This window comes from Lissotriton vulgaris, chromosome 11 (genome assembly GCF_964263255.1).
Source record: "Lissotriton vulgaris chromosome 11, aLisVul1.2, whole genome shotgun sequence".
Taxonomy (NCBI): domain Eukaryota; kingdom Metazoa; phylum Chordata; class Amphibia; order Caudata; family Salamandridae; genus Lissotriton; species Lissotriton vulgaris.
In genome coordinates this window covers 957,973,459-957,992,453 of record NC_141699.1, presented here as the reverse complement: position 1 = coordinate 957,992,453, position 18,995 = coordinate 957,973,459, and the positions used below count along the sequence as shown (strand labels likewise).

General features: G+C 43.2%; 1 protein-coding gene across 1 annotated transcript in view; it reads left to right on the top strand.

The window, feature by feature from the left end:
* The first annotated feature begins 2,443 nt into the window (after positions 1 to 2,443).
* SLC33A1 (solute carrier family 33 member 1) overlaps positions 2,444 to 18,995 on the top strand; it is a 235,993-nt gene continuing 219,441 nt past the window's right edge. The window contains exon 1 of the mRNA XM_086944123.1: positions 2,444 to 2,613. The gene's annotated coding sequence lies outside the window, so the exon portion shown is untranslated. The remainder of the gene's footprint in view (positions 2,614 to 18,995) is intronic.

The window sequence follows — 18,995 nt, the reverse complement described above, 5'->3', positions numbered from 1 at the left end:
GATCAGGGCTTGATCCATCACTGTTATTTATCTCACTGTACTCTGTTCATCACCACCCCCTTTTCTGAATCAATTTGTCCACCATAAGCGTGGAAGGGTATACTCAGATGTGAGTCCCTTGCTCATTGCACCATCAGGATTCAAGCAAGCCGGGCCGAAGACGGCTGAAATGCCAGAAACTGGTCCCCGGAAGCTTGTTTCCTTCCCAGTATAAGAATTGGCTTGGTAGTCTGGTCTGCCCTGTTCCCATGATGCACTGGGCCAGGGACAGACTAATTTGCATGTAGCCAGGTTCTGAGCTGGGATGGTGCAGTGAGCTAAAAAACGGTGATGGATCAAGCCCTGATCTTTGGACTGGGTAAGAGTGGTCTGCTTAATTCAGACACTCTGTTCATCACCACCCCCTTTTCTGAATCAATTTGTCCACCATAAGCGTGGAAGGGTATACTCAGATGTGAGTCCCTTGCTCATTGCACCATCAGGATTCAAGCAAGCCGGGCCGAAGACGGCTGAAATGCTAGAAACCGGTCCCCGGAAGCTTGTTTCCTTCTCAGTATAAGAATTGGCTTGGTAGTCTGGTCTGCCCTGTTCCCATGATGCACTGGGCCAGGGACAGACTAATTTGCATGTAGCCAGGTTCTGAGCTGGGATGGTGCAGTGAGCTAAAAAATGGTGATGGATCAAGCCCTGATCTTTGGACTGGGTAAGAGTGGTCTGCTTAATTCAGACACTCTGTTCATCACCACCCCCTTTTCTGAATCACTTCCTCCCATCAAGCCTTCACTTTTAAGCGGAGCTGAAATAATTTCACAAGCCAAGGACAACTTCCTATAAGGCAGCAAATACTTTGGCATAATAAACCCCTGGTTTCCAGCTTTTATGTAATCTACGTCTTTTCATCTTTAGACAAAAGCTCTGCATTGTCTACAACTTTGTCCATACCAACCATAATTACTGCCACGTGTCTGTCCGAGGCCAATGTTGATCCACTTACTAATTCTGTACTGCCCCTTCTTGTGAGAGCTATGATTTCAAATGCATACCTAATGAATTGTGACTACTGGTGGTAAGTCACTCTTATATTTAAATATGCATTTGGAGAGGAAAGTAGATATGGATAGTTAATATATTGTATAGTTATATTTATTACTATTGAGGCACAAATTGTAGAAATGGCTTGGGGGTCCCTGAAACAGTTGGGAATTAAGGGGATCCGCTGAAGTCAAAAGGTTAAGAACCACTGATCTAGAATATTAAAACTCAAGGTGCACCACCTGTCGAATTTAAAAGAACGAAAGCGATTTATTTTTATTGTTAAACCATCATTCCAATATTATCATCACCGCCCTCTTTTTGTAGTAAAATTAAACGCATTGACAGGGAAAATAAGAGTATAAATAGGTTCAGAAATTATTCTTTCACACAAAGAACACGAATTGGCAACGTCTATAGGTCTAACCTTTCTAATTTACCATTCCAAGATGAATGACCCAAGTGGAGTGGTAAATAAAAAATTAATTTAAACGTGTGAAATCACACTACCAAACCTGAGCAGTCCGAAAGCAACCGTAAAAATAGCAGTGCACTGTTTTTTTTTTTTTTTTAGTAGCTCAGCTTAAGTAACTATGCTTTAGACAAGCACGCAACTGACAAGCTCTAAGTTCTAAAAGGTTTGAATGCACAAACATAACAGTACAAAGTTATCAGGAAGTGGAGTGCTGGGTGGCTGTGTGCCATGAGAAATGGGGCCCGCTAAGTCGTCCACAAGTCTGATATGCTGTCAGACATGCCTCGAAGCAGTCAAGGTAGCAAAAGTGTGCCAATCGTACCTTGGTCACATAAGAAACTGGACACCGAATGTGCGTACATTCTATAGATGCTAGAAGTGCTTTAGAGTACAGTACATCCTTCCTCTCTCTCCCCAGACACCGCTTTGCGGGGCCTCCGCATGCGTCACTCTCGACCTGTTCCCAGGGACGTAGGCAACAACCCGTATCGGCTGTCCGGCCATCAGACGTAGCAAGATACTCATTCACAGCATACCAGACGGTCATTAACCCTCGCCTCCCTTTCCCTCTTCTCATATTTCGTTCCTCTCTCCTCAATTATTGCCTCCCATCTAGAACGGCAAGCGGGCCTAACTTTGCCTGACCGGTCTGACTAAAAGACAAGCTGTCTCCACCCATTCTGAGACTAACTCACCACTTACAGCCATACACAGACCGCTCAAAACGGAGCAGCACCGCAAACATTAGCAGCAGAACTACCGTAGACTGTGAGACACCTGCGAACTTTAGAACCAATCCGCACTTTAGAAATTATGGGTGGCGCACTATGATTGGTTAATGTATCTGTAGTGCTCCAATCCAAGATCATCTTACACATTAACCGTATCTCCGTGCCCAGCCAACTCTTTAGAAATATGTTGTACAACTGGATTGGTGCAAATGCGACCCGGAAGTGTCCAAATTACGGATAAACGACATCGGTATAAGATCAGCAACGGACGAATGGTGCTAGATTTAGGTAACGTGTAAGCAGGGGACACGTGGACTAATGGATCATATCTGCTATAAAGACGGAAACACCTGTTTACTCGTCACAGGAACACAGGTAAACGTTTTAGCTATTGAAATTGCTGGCGAGAGTACAACTGATGTTCTCCTTGCAGCGACTGTTTTAACCTGACAGCTGGCAGATCAAGGACTATTTGCCGTTATTATGATTTTTGGTGGTCTACGGACTGCTACTGATGATGACTTGGATGTTTACTTGGTGGTGAATATACCCACAGTTTGTTCTGCTTTATTAAGCAGTTACTTTAAGGAGACATAGTTACAAGCCTGAGCTCTGTTTAGACATTAGACAGTGTTAACACTGTCAAGTTACTAAAAATGTAGGTTTGGTTTAAAGTACCCTTTGTTTTTTGCTTTTCCTGGGTTCAGTGAGGTGACGTTACTATCTCTCTGGTTTCTAGTTAATAAAGTTGTCAGTTTTCCTTTCCTAATGAAAAACTAAACATTCTGGTCTGAGGGGGATACTAACGAAAATGCTTTTGGTGGGTTGGTTGGTTTCTGTGTAATGTGGTTTTGGTTTTCATACAATGGTTTGGCTATTTGTAATTCAGGCATTCTTTTGTCGTTTGCGAGCCAGGACCTCACAAATAGTTAGCCAGTCAGTGAGCGGATATGGTGATCGATGTTTGCGTAGGAATATTTTCCACACTGTCTTTCTTACTGCAATTCCGGCATACTAAGGCAAGCTGTATTCACATGACCGACATTTAACGAATGAGATCGTGGCTGACGTCTCCACGTTCTGAGGGGAGGGGCTGGTTTAGTATTTAGAAGGCTCGAGTTAGAACTTTGTGAATTACTTAAACACTGTAGCAAGCATTCAGAAAGTTTTCACATAGCTTTGTTTATATTTAGAAATCTAAACAATTAAATATGTATTCTACAAGTTATAGTTTCAATAATTCGTTCAAGATAAACAGTTACTTTAAAAGATGTTATGGAGACTATGCGATCGTGTAATTTCATAACAGATGACTTAATTCGCCACATGATGTCTGCAGTGATTATATCCAGTAAACTCATGGCGTGGTGTGTGATACGTTCATGGAGCTACTCAATGTGCTTCATGTGCATTTAGACAAAATTACAGATCGTTACCTAGGTGATACATTTGGAATGTACTGCAGCTTGCAGTAACGGGGTACATGCATTCAGTCACAGCATATAGTACAAGTAGTTCAGTTGTGAATACTGTCCTAAATGTTTTATTTTGTCTATGCAGTGCGCATCAAGGTGGACTGCATATCTAACGCTTATGCATCTTTATCCTTCATACCCCTAAATGTTACGTCACACAATACAATGACTGCACCTTGGTGGTTGTTGGGGTGTGTGTGTGTGTATGTGTATATATATATATATATATATATATATATATATATATATATATAGCGTGTTTTTTATTTTTAGGATGGGTATCTTTATAACATCTTGTAATAATTTTTTCATGCACAAGCTGCTGCCCCCCTCCTGATATGAGAAGCACATTCCAGGATATCTCATATTATATTGCATTTGCACTATATTAGAGAACAAAAGCAGACAAGGTGATTACCTAGAAAACAGGCAATAAATGTGATTGCTTTTTTATCCTAAACACCCCCGGAATTTAGGGACAGCTGGAGTAAAAACAAAGGGATTTTTTCAGATGTGGTATTTAGAAATATCACATTTTTGTTTCTCTGTAAATATGGCATCCCTACCACTGGGCGTGCCTCGTATAAAAAAAGAGAAAATCTTACTTTATAGAAGGAAGTGGTGCATAAATTCAGGACAGTGCATAGGAAGGCATTTATGATCTTTTTCTTTATAGTCTGTTTTCTTTTCTCTTCCTTTCTTTTGTGTCCTCTGTTGTTCTCTAATTTTGATGAAGTGTAATGAAACGTATTGTAGGAAAAAGAAAGTAAAAAGAAGAAAACAAGAAAAAAATAACTTGATCAGAAGTATATTCTCCAAGGTGAAATGAGGTTTTACTCAAACAAGATGGGGTAAATCGCAGATCGCGGGGAACTAAAGCCAAGTAAAGTAACTGAATGTATCGCTCTAGTGGTCAAGGGTCAACAAGATTGGGAAGGGACACAGGATATAATTAACGCAATGTTCAACCCACAGTGACCCAGTAGAAGGCAATTCGCCAAAACGTGTTGGTCCGGTATAATTGATAGAAGTGACTGTGTATTTTGCCATGTGAGAAGTTAAATATATATGAACTTTCTGAAAAAACTGACCTTACAATAGTGGTTCTGCAGTTTGTTGACCGGGTGCTGCCGGATTTGGTGTTCGGAAAGAAGAACGCCAAATTGAGACTATATCTATATCTATATCCTACTGGCGGTCACCAGTAGGTAGTTATATATAGGACCTGTTATCCATAGGAAAATTGTAACAATCTTTTCCCAATAACTTTGGCACTGGTTGACGAATCTTCACGAAATTTTCAAAACTTATGGCCCGCTCTGGTCCGCTCCTATCTTGAAAGTTTCAGGGTGATTCGTCAAGCGGGGGCCGAGAAAAAAGGGGGGTCCCAAAACTTGTTTTCTCCATGTTAATTTTCATAGGAAACTTAAGGCATTGCTAGAGCCCGAACTGCTGAACGGAATTACACAAAATTTGGCAAGAAGGTAGACCTTGTTCCTGAAAGAACTCTTTTTGTTAAATGGTGTAAATCCGTTAAGTAGTTTCTGAGAAAATCAAAATTTAAAAAATATCGATATATAGAGGAGCGCACCCTGCCGATCACGAGCTGTATTCTAATTGGCTGTCAACACTCCAAACCAGGAAGTGTTGGCAGCCATCTTGTGCCTCGGTAGTACCGAGGCATATGAAAACACAAAAACTAAGGTGCAAAACAAGAAAACAGGGCAGGGTAGAAACACCCTAGCTCCCCTAGGCTGGTTCAGGGGGTCCCACAAGAACCCCAGGGCCAAAAAAAGCATTTTTTTGATAAATAAATTGCGAGATGGGCGCTAGGTGCGCAGATCCAGCCGCAAAAAAAAAAAAAAAGTGAAGCGCGGGCTCCCGTGCTTGAAGCCCCTGGGTGGGACAGGTCCCCGGGGCAGAAAAAAATGTGTGGGGGGCCCAAAATCCCCCCCCACACTGCCCCTCGGATCGCCACCCAGGGGCTTTGCAACAATATTTGCCGGGTGCATACGGCCCCTGCCCCGGGGACCACCAACCCCTGGGGCTTTGTCAATGATGGGAGGGGGGGCCACGCAGCCCCCCTCCTGGAGCCAGTGATGGCACTGGGGACCGCTACCCCTCAGGGCCGGCTCCTGCAGTGTCCCAGGGTGCCCACTTAATCTCCTAACTTGAAACACACCATGGGGCGCGTTTGCACAGTAGTGAAGGGAAGAGGTGGGGCCTGAGGTGACATTTGTGCAAACACGCCCTGTGGCGCGTTTTAAGTTGGGTAATTAATTCCCCTCCAATCCTGAGGGACCCTGCGGGCCAACTAGCCATCAGGTACCTCCTAAAAGCACCAGAGGCCTGTGTTGCAGAGAGGTGGTCAAGGCCAGGCCCCTTTTTAGACCTCTCTGCAATGTAGCTCTGTGGCCCTTACTTGCAGGTAGCTGGTGGGTTACTTGGACCCCAGGGACCCTCAGGATTCAAGGGGACTTAATCCCCTAACTAAAAACGTGCCACGGGCGCGTTTTCACAGTGGTGAAGGGAGGGGGCGGGGCCTGAGGTGAAGTGTCTAAACACGCCCTGTGCCGCTTTTTAAGTTGGGGAATTATTTCCCCTTCAATCCTGATGGCCCCTTGTGGTGGTGAGCCTCAGCAAGGCCTACCAGTGCAAGGGATTCACCCTTCTCTGCACAGAGTCCTCAGACCAATAGAAAGAAGTTGGCACAGAAACTGGAATAGAAAAGACAGAGTTTATTAAACCCCATGAGGTGGTTCTACATTCACACAACACCCTTCGGCAATGTATGAAGTAGGACTGGAAGGAGCTTGGTCCTTTTATACCCACACAGGGGCTCAAATGAAGGCGGTACAAGTACAGAATGCTGGTTTTAAATACATACAAGGTCATACATAGAGTGTGCTGGCAACAAGTGGGAGGTGCTGAGAGTTAGCTAATTCTGGTGGACACATCCTGGCAGTTACAAGTTTGGGACAGCTGTAAGCTCAACTGACCCTGTGCAAAGCAGGAGAGGCTAAATATATCTCTTCTCTAGGCAGATTTCAAGAGCAGTTGACAGGAAGGTAGGACAGAGCACATGGCAAACAAAATGGCTGCCAGAAATACAAAATGGATGCCACACAACGGACAAGATAGTCTCTAAATACAAGATGTCTTCTGCTAATGCTTAACCTAATCGCTGCTAAATTACAACAGACGACCCTTTCAGCATTAGCTGAAGACATTCGATTATCTGGGGTAATCTAGATATGCATCCTGTACATTGATGTTCATCATCTCAGTAATTTCATTGTTTAACATTTACTGTGCTTTTATATCTGCAATATTTCTTTTGGCAGGTGTACAAGCAGTGATGCACATGGAGTAAAGCATAGGACCACATTGTATACAAGTACAGCATGTAAATCGTATCACCAGTAGTATACATAGAATAGTCAGTAGCTTCCAGACCCAAGTAGCAAAGAGTGTCCATATCCAGTTTGAAAATGTCCATGTACCAGTCTTTGTGTGAATTTCTGCAGCAATCTTATGCAGTTTAGAGATTGCATCATATACCGAAGGTGAGTGATCCAGTATGAAAACACAACAACTACTACCGATGATGCGACATGCACAACCTTGATCAGCCAAAATCACGTCTAGCACCATCCTATTTTGGAGTGCCACATCGGCTCTCCGTTTCACTAACCCAGGGCGGTAGCTCAACCAGTCTTTTTCAACACTGCAGATTCTTTCCTCGGTCTCAAGTGATATCGCGATGCTCCAGGAATCGTGTGGTCCGGGAAGACTTCTGCAGATTCGTCAGGTGAGATAGCTTGACCTTTCTCCATCTCCAGGATTTCTCGATGGTCGGTCAACACTGCAGGCTCCACCATGGCAGGCGACACACGCTTACAGTGTGTGCTGTGGACCCAGTTCTTTTTGTTCGTCACTCGAACTGCTGTCCTTGTAGGCAGGAGCACCTGCTCCGGTCCTCGCCACCTTGGTTCCAAGCTGTTCGATCTGTCGAAGACCTTGACCATCACGTGGTCGCCAGGGTGGAGATCATGGGCCTCACCTTCGGATCTGTCGGGAAGAGCTTCTCGAACCTGTTGATAAATAGAAATCAAACTGTCGGTTAACTGTGCCAGATAATCATTCATCAGAACACAAGGAACATCATGTATGGGGCGTGGCTTAGGAACTCTCCAGATATTCATCGGCCTCCCAAACACCACCTCATAGGGGGTAAGGCCTGATCCTGAATGTGGTATCTATCTTATGGACAACAATGCCAAAGGGAGTGCATCTGGCCATCATCAGAATTCAAGGAACATCATGTATGGGGCGTGGCTTAGGAACTCCCCAGATATTCATCGGCCTCCCAAACACCACCTCATGGGGGTAAGACCTGATCCTGAATGTGGTATCGATCTTATGGACAACAATGCCAAAGGGAGTGCATCTGGCCACTTCAAAGACGAGGAAGCCAGTATTTTCGCCAACTTTAGTTTCAAAGTAGCATTGTACCTCTCCACTAATCCTGCTGATTGCCGGTGGAAGACTGCATGGAATTTCTGCTTGATCCCTAATCCTTTCAGGACATGCTCAACAACTTGCCCAATAAAATGAGGTCCGTTGTCACTCCACAAAAGTTTACAAACACCATATCTAGGGAAAAACTCCTTTAGAAGCACCTTTACTGTGGTGAGAGCAGTATTATCCTTTGTAGGGAATGCCTCTATCCATTTACTGAAGGCACATACCACCACTAGGACATATTTTAGATTATTGCAGCGTTCAAGTTGGATGTAATCCATCTGCAAGACTTCAAAAGGTGCAGTCGGTGTAGCAAACCCTCCTGTAGGAGTTCGTGTCCCTTTTCCAGGATTATACTGCCTACAGATCAAACACGATTGTACTACTCTTTTATCTGTGCTGGAAATTTCAGGATGTTTCCAAACTTGAGTAAGCAATTTAGTTATTGCTAGAGCTCCAACATGTGTCAGCCCATGTGCCGTTTGAACCATAGGTTGTAAAAAGGCTGCAGGCAATTTCCACTTATTCATTTCTTTGTTACGCCAACAACCCTCATCGTTTAACATTCCTTCTTTAGACCATTGCTCAAGCTCTTCCACAGAGGCAGATCTCTGTATATCCAATACTTCCTCTCTAGCGTCATGCCAATGCTCAGCTTGAGACTTCACTTTGTACATGGAAGTAGTGCTTCACTGCATTGCAGTCTCACGAGCTACGCGATCTGCAAAGGCATTGCCTTGTCCTATTTTGTCAATGATTTTCTTGTGTGCGCTACACTTCATAATAGCAACTTTCTTTGGGTATGTAAGTGCAGTCAAGAGATTTAGAACTAATTCTCCGTGCATTATCTGCATTATGTTTATAATGTAAGAAAGCCTCTTTCTTTCCAGAGTAGGCCATCATGGAACACTCCAAAAGCATAGCGGATATCCGTGTAAATGTTCACACACAAGTCCGTGCTAAGTTCACACGCTCGTGTCAAAGCTATTAGTTCAGCTGCTTGAGCCGACTTCTGAGGTATGCAAGCTGTTTCCACTACTGTCTCAAGCGTGGTAATTGCATAAGCAGCTGAAGTTGTGCCATCTGGTAACTTCAGAAGGACCCATCAACCCACAGTTCCCCATCTACATCTGGAAAAATCTTACAAATCGATGCAACCCTTTGTCTGTTCCTCAGTAAGGAATATACAATCGTGAGGTTCCTTTGACTGGGACAGAGTCGCAGGATTTGGCAACAAAGTGGCTGGGTTCAGTGTCGCGCACCTATTCAAGGTAATATGAGGTGCTAACCGTGCCAATTCGTATCCTGTCGGGCGAGCACTAGTTAAGTGTTGTGTCTTGGTCTGATATAAAAGGGCATCTACTGCATGGGGTACTAGCACCAACAGTTTGTGTGACAAAACTATCCCTTCACTCTGACGTATGGACATAGCTGTTGCTGCAACTGGACGGAAAAACCCAGGCAATGCATGAGCAACAGGATCAAGAACTGCAGAAAAGTATGCGCAAGGACGCTGTTTGTCCCCGTGTGTCTGTACTAAAACTGACAATGCACATCCATCTTTCTCATTTACATAGAGGGTAAAAGCTTTCATGTAATCTGGTTTGCATAACACTGGTGCAGAGCAAAGAGCTTGTCTTAACTGACGAAAAGCGTTTTGACTTTCATCTGTCCATGGAAGGGGGATCAGAGTGTTTTAAAAAAAAAAAAAAAATTCTATTTCTTTTTATTTAGGTTACAGACCAAACATCGGCCAACATAGTCGCACATTGGGGTTGTTGAAACGCACCAGGGATCATATACATTGAACAACAGCACAGCAGTGGCATAGCATAAGCACATTATACCTTACAAATACTTCGACATCAGCCTCAAGTACCGTCCGTCGAGGCTGGGGGGGTTAACAGATGTTACCTCTGTATTCATTCCAATTGTCCCACACCCCCCACCCCCACTTTTTGGGGCACCTCCGTGATGTGTACACAGTTTTCTCCTGGAGCATGCACCAGTCCATGTCCCGTTTCCATTCGGTGAGTCGAGGAGGAGGAACTACCCCCCCCAATGTCTTGCTATGTTGCGTTTAGCAACCATTTGACCAAGCGTTTCCCAGAGCCTCCCCCTTGCAGTTCAAATGTTCAATATGCACCATTTCGCCTCAAGGCGCAACTCTACCCCCCATACTTCCTGCATGCAGCGTATCATTTCTAATAGTTCTGCAGTATCTGGCACTCCCATAACATGTGGAAGAAGGACCCCACCATCCAACATCCCCTCTTACAACAATTCTCCTCGCACCTACCCATCCTCTTTAATCTGGTGTATGAAATGTACACTCTATGCAGTACTTTGAGTTGGATGAGCCGCAGTCTGGACGAGATAGCCACCTCTTTTGGGCCGGCCAGCACACACCTCCACTCCTCCTCGTCGATCTCCAGACCGTCTGCCTCCCACCTCCCTTTAAGGCCCAGGAGTAGGTCAGGGAGGTTGTTGATCAGTTTTTTATAGGTGAGAGAGATTGCATGTTCCGGTATGAATCCATCTAGATCGGAGTGTTTTTAATCAGAAGCGCTAGCAGGGGTTTAAAAATGTGTGAAAAGCCTAATATCCATTGCCTACAAAACAAAGTCAAACCAATGAATGCACTGACATCTTTCTGTGTGAAAGGTACTGGGGTGTCTAAAATTGCTTGAATGTCTCTTCAATGCTTGACTGTAAATACTAGGACTCTCAGTATAGCCTTGAGGAACTCTACAAAATCTATACGATCGGTTATTCAAAGTGAAACCGAACAAAAATCGACTTTCAGGATGAATAGGGATCGAAAAGAAAGCGTTCTTCAAGTCTATAACAGAGAATGTAGTTGCTGTCGTAGGAACCAAAGTAAGTAGTGTCGTTATGTCAGAAACCACAGGGTACAGTGGTACTACAATCTTGTTGACTTCTCTTAAATAAATGATAATTCTATAAATCCTGGTGTCAGTATCTTTTTTCAAGAATCGGACTATTGCAAACATTGTAAGGAACTTCTTCCACAACCCCCACTTTAATCAAATCATGAACAATCCGTGGAAGTGCTTCTTCTCCTTCTTTAGAAATTTTATACTGAGGCAGTCTTGGCAAAGAAGCACCCTCCATGACACTAATATGCACTGGCGGAATAACCATTTGCCCTACATCGGTGTCTGAAGTAGCCCACAAAGTACTAGGGAGTGAGGCTAGTGCAATGTCCTCTTTAACAATACAAGATCTCTCAATCACAGGGTAGTTGTCATTCAAAATAACCCGTACTCCTTCCGGAGAACATCGTATCGTAGCCCTTAAATATTTAAGCGTATCAAGACCCACAATATTGTCTGGTGTGTTTGGAGGAAGCAAAAACGGACATGGAGCAGTAAACTTATCAACATGGAATGCGAGTGGTTGTGACAATGGGCTACGGGAAGGTGTTCCATCGAAACCTATCGATGTAATGGTTAAGCCAGACAGGGGAGCCCTTGGAACCAATTGTTTAGACAAGGCGCTACGAGTAGCTCCTGTATCAACCAGAAACTGATCAGTAGAACCCAAAACATGTGCTGTAACATAGGGCCCCCTCTGATCTACTGGAACTTCAACTGATTCCTTACCCCATCCTAGGCAATCCTATGCATAAGCAGAATCTTGAAAATCAGACGGCACATAGTCGGACATTTGATATTGGTTCCGTCCATCAAAAGTGTTAAACCCATCCTGTCCACGTGTATTAGCATCAAATCTAGCGTGATTATTCGTGCTTCCTCTAGGCCCTGAACATCCTGAGCGATTTCTCATTTGTCCCTGACCACGTGGTCACGGCTGAGCATGCAGTACTGGACAATTAGAAAGCCAATGTCCAAATTTCCAGTACGCACACTGGTCAACAGATAAATTTGAACGAGTATAAGAAGGAAAAGACGAACCATAAGATCCACATCCGCCTCTATCATTACCTATAGAAGGTGGTCCATAAGCTTGAGCTAACATAACCTTTTTTTTATAACTCTTTAGACTTTTTATCCTCAATACTTTTAGCTTCTAATTCTTGTCGCTCATAATACTGAGCCATGGTTAAGAGAGAAACCGGAGAAGAGGTAGTCCATGAACTCTCACTGGCTTTCAGGAGACTAGCTATTCCTGGCAAAAGGTTTGCGACATATTTATCGACAAACAGATGCCTACCCGTGTCATCTGTCAAAGACTGGCCACTAAAATCGTGGAATGCCTCTTCAAAGCGAATAAAGTAATCTGAAACCGATTCATCTGCCTTTTGCTTACACAACGCTAATACAGTCCAATCTATCTTTTTAGGGGGAATAATCGTCTTTAGCTTAACTAATATAGCTGCCAGAAGATTTAAAATTAACTGACACGGTTTCTGTGCAGGTTCTCTATCTTCATCTAACTGCTCTTAATCTTTCCATAATGCTCCAAATGTCGCATGATCATCAATTTTACGCACAGTTCTCCACATATCAGGCGGTAATATTAATCCAAAAAACAAATCAATATCCGGCAAAGTCCTAGTACAAGAATTAATTGCACCCTCAACTTCCTCGTAAAAGGCTGCTGGATTCTTTCGCAGATCAGGCAATGCATTTTTAAGGACCATAACATCTGCTCTATTCCATGGAGTGTAAACCCAATTATAAATAAAATAACCTTTTGCATCAATAGAATTCTTATCATCACTTGTACCCGTTCCTTTAGGATGAACATATAAAGGCGCAACTTCCCGCATGGGTTTCACATTAATTACAACATTCTTATCTGTTTCAGTAGAAGTTCATGCCATGTTGATTCGGGATGTTTGTGCAGCTGCGTCTGCTGCCTTTTTTCCTCTCGCAAACGGGCTGCTTCAACACGCAGTTTAACCAAGCGTCTGATCGTGTCAGCCACCTGGGAAAAGACAAAAAGACCTTCACGTAGTTTTTTACAATCAGCTGCTACATCATCGGGCTCCATTTCTACCGAATGTTTCCTAAATCGTTCAATAAACTCTGCGGCAAATGTATCAGTAAAATATATTTGCTTACTTTCCTGCCAATCTTTTATACTATCTAAAAGTTCAGAAGCAGTGGCAGTACTACGAATGGCTTTACGTGCAGCAGATCTTATCTCAGACGCACGCTCAACAGATAACATTGAGCGAGTTTCTCGAGCTTTATCCTGGTCTGAAGAAGAGTCCTCATCTGACTCACTAGGAGCAGAAGGAAGAGTATATGGAGGTGGACAACGATCTAATAATAGAGAATCATCTTGGGGTTTATTAAGAATGGGATAATGAGGTCTACGAACAGCGTATTTGCTATTTACCTGTAAATGAAACTCCCTATCTTCCCTCTTTATTTTCTTAAATAATAGAGAATCATCTTGGGGTTTATTAAGAATAGGATAAAGAGGTCTACGAACAGCGTATTGGCTATTTACCTGTAAATGACGCTCCCTATCTTCCCTCTTTTATTTCTCTATTTTTCATTTCCAATGCTTCCGCATGTATTCTCTTCCTTTGTTCTTTTTCAACCAAGGCTTGCTAACGCTTTATTCTCTCACGCACTTCTTTCTCCCACATTCGCACACAGTCAAACATATCTTGCCTAGCCTTTCGCTTAAACATTTGTTGCTCCACATACTGAATCTTTCCCAAATCAAATGACCCATGCATAGGCCAACGCAACTCAGGATCTTTATAAGTGTATTTATTCCATAACGTGCTGTACATTACAGAAGAAATACCATACTTAACATACATGTCCCTATTAGGCGTCCCCTCCGGGGGAGGCCGGTTGTGCTTCGTCAAGTCATAAATTGGTACCACTACAAAAGCAACACATCCTACTAAGTGTGCTGGAAACAGGCATGCCAAAAATAGTGCAAAATATGCAGTATTATAATCAAAGTAGCGCTTAAAGTACTCTTCGTACGTTGCGCTGTTCAAACAAAGTTAAAATTAGAGAAACATCTCCTCATTACCTGTCTATATGAATTGCAGTTGGGGGGAGGTAGGATCACTTGTCCTGCTAACCTGGATTTTCAGGTAAGTGGGATGTCCCTTGGTAAAAAAGCCCTCATACACGTGAGTTGGTGTTGTCTGGTAGCGGTATATCTTGGTTCTCCGCTGTTGTTACTCTCGTGTCTGCATAATCACAGGGTTTAGTAGGTATGCAGCCTCCCCCCGGAGGAAGAAACCCAAGGTAAAAGCAGTAGTGTCCAGTGATAACGTGATAGTGGTGACTTAAAAGTAACTCGGACAGCCAGTTTGCTATATTTATTTATCTGGATTCGAGTTAGTGGTGAAAATATTGCAGGAAGAGCGTCGCAAGACTTATTAGGATTCTCACGCTTCCCATCTTCGTGATTTAAAAGGTCGACATGTTTCAGCCCTGTTCGCCTCTATAGGTCAGTGGGCTTTCTTCAGGACCAAGTGGTAGGTGATTAAAGGAGCGTATTAGTCCCTTAGTTTCTTTAAGGTTAAATTGTGCCTGCAAAAACAAACGTGGTGGGTAACTATTAGGGGGAGAGGGAGGGAATAATATATACGATTTTATACATTGAAGTCCTGCTATTAGACTGTGCTTAGGTTCACAATACTCTTTGGATCACTACCTTAACAGTAGAAACCACATACTCAAAAGGGTTGGCTAAATTTTGATATCGGAATTGATCTATTTGTTAGATCATTTTGGTCTCTGTATTTCAAATGGATTAAGACCGTGGACATCAACTAGGTGTGGTTCCTTACACTCTGTCTGCATATGGTGTCATCTGAACTACTACGGTAAGTTTGTACAAGGTATCTCCACACTGCGGTACCTACTGTGGGTCTTACCTGGTGTAACGATCGTTATATTCATTTCTTAGAACGTTGTCCTAACATTGGCTATTCCCCGCTGTGGGAGGGTCTCTTTTACAAACATTTTTCAAATGCGTTTTCACTTATTAGGGCATTACTCTTATTGGAGCAGTTTTTACAAAGGTTTGCTCTGCTTTCCGATGGAACTTTGGTATTCTCCGTTGTGGGAGGGTCTCTTTTACAAACATTTTTCAAAAGCGTTTTCACTTATTAGGGCATTACACTTATAGGAGCGGTTTTTACAAAGATTTGCTCTGCTTCGCGATGGGAGGGTCTCATTTAACAAACATTCGCATGCATGTGCTTAGTCAGTCAGTTTGGCGTTAAGATGTACCTTTGCACGTATTAGTACATGCTTCCTCGGGTACCAAGGAGTCACTGGGAGCGTGGCCCTTCACTAGAAAGAGGAAGTAAAGTGTTAGTTAATTAGTACTTAGCTTTTCATGCGCCGCTCCGTCCTTGCGTGTACCTGTGGCTCTGCGCCTCCTCTGCCTCTTGTGCTGACTCTGCCGTCCTGGACCCGGTAGGGTTCACAGACTCTCAGACCGCGTTTCAATGTTTCCCATTCAAAGGAAGTGAAAACAGACTTTGTTAAAATGGGATCTTTGTGAATATCGAGCGTCTTTTTCCATATTTGTTGTTAAAAATCTGTTTGCACAACACTCGATTTTTATCTTTATAGTGATTGCTTGATATCGAGTTTGAAGCTCCTTTTTGTAGTGAATTTAACGACGTAAATCCAATTGGTATATGTATCTATTAGCTGTTTATGAACATTGCTCGATTCTTAAATTCTTTTCAAAGATATGGTAGACTTGTGGATTAGTGTAGTTATTTGCAAATCGTCCATGAGTTCAGTTTACTGTCCTCTGTCTTTACGTGGCTCAGAATATGGGGGTTGTGGCTTTTGGTGGTCATCTGTTCAGACTTGTCCAAGGGATATTATCGTTAAGACCACTTACATCTGTGCCCAGTCTATGGACCCACCTCTGTTCCTTTTCGAAAAGTATGCGTTCTGCATTGTGGTCCTTAATTTGCAGAGCTTCCAAAATTACCCACTTAAGGTCATCCAGTGTGTGGCCTTTTTCCAGAAAGTGCGTCGCCATTTTAGTTGTTCCTTTTTTATACTTGATGTTACTGCGATGCTCCATGATTCTTTGCTTGGCTTTCCTGCATGTCATGCCTATATAGGTCATATTGCATGGGCATGTAATCATGTAAACGATGTGGCTCGTATTGCAATTGGTATGGTGCCGCAATTCCACTTTAAATTGGGTAGAAGTTGTAATTCTTTTATGGGACTCGTTAGTGGGCAGACTGAGCAGGATCCACAGGGAAAATGTCCCCTGATTGGAGGTAGATTTCACAGGGTAGATTGATTTTGTGGTGCAGTAGGCTTTGGTCTCGTATGGACCAATAGATCTTTTAGGTTTCTTGTTCTTTTATTCGCAAAACGCGGTTTCGGCCAAGACAGGTTTGCTGAGGTTAAAATCCTCCAGTGCTTGTTTATGATTTTCTTCACCTTGTTGGTGGCGGGTCCATACGTTGTGACACACGTGAGCAGGTCTTCCTGAGGGGCTCTGTTTGTGGTTTCCAAAAGGCCCTCACGATTTTGGTTCCTTGCTCCTTTTTTTACAGGTATTTATCACTTTTCTGGGGTAATCTCGTGCCTCTAGTTTCTTAGAGAGGTCATTTGCTTGGGACCTGTAGCCTTCAGGTTTGCTGCAATTCCTCCGTAAACGGAGGAATTGGCTGTAAGGGAGATTTTCTCGTAAAGGGCGAGGATGATAGCTGTTATAAGATAACAGGCTATTTTTTTGCAGTGTGTTTAAAAAATGTTTTGGTCTGCAGTGTGTCGTTCTCGACGTAGATGGTGATATCTAAAAAGTCTAAGCTCCTTTTGTCAGCAACGTAGGTGAATTTCAACCACTCATCTTTTGTGTTTAGCCATGTGTGGAATTCAATTAGGCTCTCCATGTCTCCTTGCCAGATGAGCAGAATATCATCTATATAGCGTTTCCAGAAATAAATCTGGTGATGGTAAGGATTTTCTTTGTTGTTGATGATTAGTTTCTCAAAATTACTCCCATAAAGCCCAGCCACACTGGGGGCAAATGTGCTGCCCATGGAAGTTCCATGGCATTGTCTACACATGGTGGTGTTATAAGCAAAAAAGTTTTCTGTTAATGCAAGTTTGCAGCACTCCAGAATAAAATGTTGTGGGATTTTGTAGTTCCAGTCTGTATCAAAGAGAAGATTCTCTAAGGTGTCTAAAGTATTTTTTTGTGGTAAACTAGAGTAAAGACTTTCAACGTCCATCCCTACTAGGATCATTGATTTTTCAGAATAGTTGACTTGTGTTAACTGGTTCAAGAGATCTCTCGTATCTTTTAGATATGTTGGAGTCTGTTGGATTAGTGGTTTTAGATATTAGTCTGCAAACTGGTAGAGTGGTTCCAGCACAGACCCTATCCCAGAGACAATTGGTCTGCCCGGAGGGGGGTTGCGTGCTTTGTGGGTTTTCGGGAGGGAATAGAAATAGGGAATTCTTGGTGTTTTTGTCTCTAGGAATTCTCCTTCCTTTTTGGAAATCCAGTTATTGGTGACCGCTTCGTCTACCATTAGCGTTATTGTTCTTTGTAGCCTGGGTGTAGGATCAATTGTAATGATCTCATAGAATTTGCGATCTGAAAGGAGGTCTTGACATTGTTTATCGTAGCCCTCTCTGCTGAGTAAGACTACTCACCCTTTGTCCGCTTGCTTGATTACAAGGCTGGCGTCATTTTTTTAGTGTATTCAATGCTCTTTGCTCCAATTTGGTTATATTCTGAAAAGGTTTAGTTGTGTATTCAGGAAGGTCGTTAATTTCCTTCATCACAGCTTGTTCGAAGGTCGCAATCTCCATTGGTACCTGAGAGTTCAGTGGGCAAAATTTAGATTTCAGTCGTAGGGACGTATCTCCATCTGTGGGTGACGAGGCCTGGTTGGTAAAAAATGCCTTGAGTTTCAGTTTCCTACAAAACTCTGAGATTTCGCATTTGGTCTTAAAAACGTCTAGGTTTGGGGTCGGTACATAGCCCAGGCCTTTGTTAAGGACTCTAGTTTCTTCAGGGGATAGTGGTCTGTCACTTAAGTTGACGATGAGGGAGCTGTACTCGGCCCTGCTTTCGCCTTCGTGACGCTCCTGGTCTGGACCTGACGCGTCTGGTCTGACCACGTCACTCCTCTTCGCCTTTGATTTTGAGGTGCCCGGCCTCCCCCTAAAAAAGGAATCTGTTGGTTGTAATTCCCTCCTAGCTGTGGTTGGTGTTGATGAGTCATAGGTGATGGCCCTTGAAAAAAAGGATTCATCCACCCTTGGAAGTGGGGGTTGAAGGGTTGAAATGGAATATTCTGGGGGCCCATATGGTAATTTGGCCACATGTTTCGCCCTCTTCGATTGCCTCTTTTGTTTGGATATTCTCTTCTGTTGTATGTGGGATATTCTTCTCCGCTGGAATCGCTTCCTTCTCCAGAGGAACCCTTTTGTGAGCCGTTGTTCGAATCATAATTGGAAGCATTGTCACTCCTCTTGTAATCATTGCTGCTGTACAGATGAATTCGTTCAAAGGAAATTTTTTTCAGTTCTTTTGCTAGTTTCTGTAGTTTGGTCTGTGTCAGGAACTCATGTGTATCACTCATCTCTTTATTGATTTCATCCAATTTTGTCTTGTAAACGGTGATATGTACCATGTTGTTAAGTTGGGTCTCGATTACTTGGATTTTGATGGTCAATTCGATTACTTGGATTTTGATGGTCAATTCTTCTGTTAATCTGGTTGCGGTTTTTATAATAAGGACTAGGTAGTCTCAAGTGCACTTCCATGATATCGCGGACCAGTCTTTTCGGA